Here is a 5,492-nt window from a genome sequence, read left to right as displayed (position 1 = left end):
CTTACAGACTTGCATTGCCGCCATACCTATCAAGTATTCATGATGTATTCCACGTATCTTTGTTGAGACGATACGTAGCAGATGAGTCTCACATCTTGCATCCCTCTGAAGTTCAACTAAATTCGGATTTGTCTTACGTGGAACGACCAGTGCGGATTCTCGATCGCAAAGACAAGGTAGTATTCATGATGTATTCCACGTATCTTTGTTGAGACGATACGTAGCAGATGAGTCTCACATCTTGCATCCCTCTGAAGTTCAACTAAATTCGGATTTGTCTTACGTGGAACGACCAGTGCGGATTCTCGATCGCAAAGACAAGGTATTGCGGAATAAGATCATTCCTCTTGTCTTAGTTCAGTGGCAGCGCAGAGGCACTGAAGAAGCCACTTGGGAGCTAGAGAGTCGTATGCGTTCGGAGCATCCAGAGCTCTTTTGAGTTGTACTGTAGTTGTACTATGGATGTGTGTGTGTGTTTTCCGTTGTAATCCAAAGATCAGTTGTGTTCAACAACAATTGAGATATAATAACAATGTTGTTACTCCTTTTTGTTCATCCTATAAACCTGATTTCGAGGACGAAATCTTTTTAAGGGGGGGAGAATGTAGTATCCCGATTCCTAATTTGGATTAATTATTTTCGGTGGGATCGGAAAGACCGAACCGGGTTCGGATCGTCCGATCATGGTTCGGATCGTCCGAGCCAGATGTCGGATCGTCCGAGCCAGGTGGCTGGACCCGTGGCAGACATGCAGAATTCGGATCGTCCGAGCAAGGGTTCGGATCGTCCGAGACAGGTGGCTGGACACGTAGAACGCATGCAAGGTTCGGATCGTCCGAAGTGGGTTCGGATCGTCCGAACATTGGCTATAAATAGAGGCGCGAGGCTTCATTTCTTACTCGCCATTTCAGAACGTTCCAGAGCGTTTTAGTCGTTTCTGAGAGGTTTCTAGTCTTTCCCGAGGTTCAGGCACTAGCAGGGAGCTACTGGCTTTGTAGCGGAGCTGTGCTCTAGTTGGGAGCTAGCGGCATCAGCGGGCTAGCGACAGACGAAGGTTTGGAATTGTATCATTATTATTTCAGGATTATCTAGTTAAGTCTGGTAGATAAGTTTTAGTGATGGTTTTCACTTGATGAATAGGCTTGGAATAGACCTGTTTGTTTGGTTTTCCAGTGGATTAGGATTGCAGTGATAGAGGTACTAAAGTACTATCCGAGATATCCTGGTCGAGTATACATTCTTATATGTGTTGCATGATTATGTGGTGCATTGATATATTTCATATGATGCATGCTATTATGTCACGCTGTATGATGCATGTTGCATTTCATGTTGAGCCGTATCTCCTTCGAGATAGCCTTTACTGTTGAGCTGTATCTCTTTCGAGATAAGCTATATCTTGTGGGGCCGCTCAGCCCTGTCTTGTGTTGTGGACGCATGGGCACCGAGAGTACACAGTGGCCGACGGGTCCGGAGGGCTTCGGTGATCCGGGACATTTTAGGTCCACGTCTGTTCTTGTAGTGGATGCAGTGACCCAGAGGAGTACCGCGCGGCACTATCCACTTGGCGCCTCTAGACTGAGCATATTGAGATCCTTTGTTACTCCTGTTTCTTGGCTACCCTGGTATCATATCATAGCATGTGCATTTCATATAGGTTTGTATACTCATGCTTTTGTACTGGGCGTTCTTATCGCTCATGTCCTCGGTTTTGTTTATCTTGGACACCCCATTCCCACGGGGCAGGCCTCAGGTTGGACAGCTCAGGAGGAGGAGGAGGAGGACGTTGAGTAGCTGGTTGGTTTAGTTCTTCGGTATCTTTTTGATTCGATATGGTTGTACCGTATATTTCATTTTAGTTGAGTTGTCCTGGATTTTCGATTGGGTTGTATAACTATCTTTTGGTGACAATTTTCCGCCTTTATTTCTGATTGTTTTTAATTAAGTTAATCGCATGCTTAGTTCTTGATTAGTAGGTGATTCTGGAACGGGTCACTACATTTATGGTATCAGAGCATGCTTACGATTTTGGGATATAGATTTCTGTTTTGGGATTTTCGTTGATCATTTTATCATTTTCCCCATTCTATCTTGTAGCGATGGCTGACCACTTTGGTGATGAGAGTAGTCAGGGAAGTGTAGGTCGTTGGGGTGACCAGGAAGATCGTAGGCGTCATCGTGAACATCGTCATCGTCGGGATGGTCCTAGGCGTTTTGATTTGCACCGTTTCATTCAGATGGGGCCTAAGCCTTTAGTCGGCGGTGAGACTCCCGATGATGCTGAGGATTGGTTAGAGCGCATGGAGAGCTGTTTCCGTGCATTCCAGTGCACCGAGGAGCAGAAGATAGAGACCCTTAGTTTTCTTCTCGAGGGCCGTGCGCGTAAGTGGTGGCGATCGACTTCTGCGCCGATAGTTCAGTCCCAGGGTAGGGTGACTTGGGCCGATTTTCGTGCGGCTTTCATGCAGCTATACTTTCCTCCAGCCCTTCGCCAGGCAAAGACGATTGAGCTCCTGAACCTTAAGCAGGGTAGTATGTCTGTTGATGAATATCAGCAGAAATTCTTCGAGTTGTTACCCTTTGCTCCTCATATCAGTGGCAGTTCTGAGGCCAAGGTATATGGAAACAGAGAAATAACACTCAAAGTAATGAGAGCTTTTTACCTAGGGAATGGGACGTAAAAACAATGGCTATGAGAGTATCTAAAGATTTGAACAAGTTAGAACTACATGACTTGTTTGCAGACTTAAAATCCTATGAGTTCGAACTGGAAGTGAGAAGTGGAGAAGAGCCCTCATCGAATCCATGATAGGTGTTGTTTTTACGTGTTTTTATGGCATTAGTGTGTGTGTGTGTTTGGACGGTGCATGCGTATATTTCATTCACATTTTGTTCATTTTATAGTAAACACTAGCATGTGATAATGTCTCACTTGGGTGTGACGAATTTGCAGGAAAAATGACCGGAAAAACTAAAATCGAAGCCAAGTGCCAAGTCAAGAAGATAATGTGCAGAATATTTGGCGCTCGGGCGGTGAAATTGGACCGCCCGAGTGCGAGAGGTGAAAGGACGAAGAGAAATCCCGAGAGGTCGGCGCTCGAGCGGTTGTTTTCTACCGCCTGAGCGCGAGCAGGGATCCAAGTTACAGAAGATTGGCGCTCGAGCGGTAATTCTCTACCGCCCGAGCGCGAGAAGCTGCATTCTCCATGTGTTTTACAGAGGGTGTGGCGCTCGAGTAGTAACTCTTTACCGCCCGAGCGCCACTTAATTTTGGCAAGATTTTGCAGCCGATTCTTTACCTTATTTTGGAGGTGTGGCCGATATGGAAGGGATTGGGACGACTTTTTTGGGGTCATTGAGAGATATTGAGAGATTATTGAAGGCGGCTAGGAGCTTGGGAGAGACTTTTGCGCTTGGATTGAAGATTTGAAGCTTTCCGAGCATCGTTCGTCGTGTTTTTTGTCAACGCTAGTATTTCTTATTTAGTTTTCATCATTTCAAACTTAGTTTAGTTTATTTTCGCTATGAATTCTAGTAGCTAGCCTTAATTATTTGTTGGGATTTAAGGGGAGCCTACCCCAAACTTTGATTTGAATTAATTTATATTCGATTGTTGCGTTATTGTGTTGTTAGAGCGTAGCTAACTTTAACAACGTTTTTATATTGCGAGTGAGTTCGAGAGAATAACTTGTGATAGGAACGAGTAGTATAATCCGTGGATCTACAATTTACATAGATATATGAAATTAGATATGCGCCGATAGTCATAGTCCTTAGGGTCGAAAACTAGGGGAATTCATAAATTGAAATGCGATCCACTCTTGATAAATAATTATAGATATTTAATTACTTCATTGAGTCGAATTAGTTTGGCATAGCTCGAGAAAGTGTGTTCAATTGAATAGGAAATCCTGTCGGAAGCATATAATCATATCGAACGAATTAATAAATTAACGAGGGGTAGGTGAACCGATATTCCCAACAAATTCATTTCTTATTGAATTTTACGCAACATTTTAGATATTCATTTTCATTCTTTACTCATTGAATAATTTTATTTGCATATTTATTTGAGCATAGTAGTAATCATCATTCATTCAAATTTTCGTTGCTAAAGATCTAATAACTGAAAAGAATAATTGTTAAATACAGTCTTCAGTGGAACGATACTCTTACTCCGGTACATTATACTATTACTTGACATCGTGCACTTGCGATTAATTTTAAGCATATAAAACATATTTTTATTGAGGATTCCATAGTGCAATTTTTGTTCGATCAAGTTTTTGGCGCCGTTTCCGGGGACTGGTAATCTACAATTTTATTTTTAGTTATTTTCTTAAGCGTTATTTTATTTTTCTTGAGCTAACACTCTATATTTTATTCCAGATATCTTCTCCAGTGCATGCCAAAGTCACTTGACGTGGAGGTTGAGCTTGAGTTTGATCTTGAAATTGAAAGAACTTTCCGCTGGAGAAGACATCAGCAGAGACTCAAAGAACTGATGGAGAGGCAGTTGAATGATCAAGAGGAAGAACACCATGATGCTAGACTTGTTGAGATTCCACGCCGCATATCGATGCTGGAGTATGCCCAACCTTCTTTGGATGGAGCACGCCCCAGCATTGTGAGGCCTATGGTGCGAGCAAATAAGTTCGAAATCAAACCAGCTATAATTCAGATGATTCAAAACACAGTCCAGTTTGGAGGATATGCAGTAGATGACCCAAACACGCACATCGAAGATTTTCTTGAAATTTGCGATACTTCTAAATTCAATGAAGTTTCTGATGATGCTGTTAGGTTGCGTTTGTTTCCTTTCTCTTTACGTGATAAAGCTAAAGCATGTTTACATTGTTTACCTGTAGGTTCGATCACTACATGAGAAGACATGGCGAAAGAATTTCTCATTAAATACTTTCCTCCATCAAAGACCATGAAGCTGCGGGCAGACATTACAACATTTGCTCAATTCGATCAGGAGTCTTTATATGAGGCATGGGAATGCTTCAAGGATCTACTACGAAGATGCCCACAACACGAATTACAACTTGGGTTAGTCGTTCAAACATTTTATTATGGTTTGCTTACTCCTAACCGTACTATGATAGATGTTGCTGCTTGCGGAAACTTGTTGAGAAAAACTGCGGAAGAAGGATATGAGTTGTTGTAGGAGATGGCTGCTAGCAGCTATCACCCTCAATCAGAAAGAAACAACCAGCGGAAGAGTGCAGGAATTCACCAGGTAACTGATTTTTCTGCTATTACTGCACAACTCGATGCTTTAAACAGGAAACTAGACAGCTTGAATGTGGGTGGCACGGCGATGCGTCTTCAAGAGATATTCTGTGAAAAGTGTGGAGGAGAACACTATGTGTAGGACTGTCAAGATGACAATCCATTTTATGTGCAAGAAGGGACACCAATAAATCAAGTGGGAGTCCAAAACCGCCCAAGGAATGACCCTTATTCGAACACATACAATCCGGGAT

The 5,492-nt window shown here is 42.8% G+C and overlaps 1 non-coding gene across 1 annotated transcript; it reads right to left on the bottom strand.

Annotated features, from left to right (window-relative positions):
- Window positions 1-4,940: 4,940 nt before the first annotated feature.
- LOC140840321 (small nucleolar RNA R71) lies at window positions 4,941-5,046 on the bottom strand. Its single transcript, XR_012119907.1, has one exon. It is a non-coding gene; the product is annotated as a small nucleolar RNA R71 (small nucleolar RNA).
- Between the last annotated feature and the right edge of the window lie 446 nt (window positions 5,047-5,492).

Source organism: Primulina eburnea, chromosome 8, assembly GCF_022965805.1.
Source record: "Primulina eburnea isolate SZY01 chromosome 8, ASM2296580v1, whole genome shotgun sequence".
Lineage (NCBI taxonomy): Eukaryota > Viridiplantae > Streptophyta > Magnoliopsida > Lamiales > Gesneriaceae > Primulina > Primulina eburnea.
The sequence above is the reverse complement of the archived record's forward strand: the minus strand, read 5'-3'. Positions and strand labels throughout refer to the sequence as shown.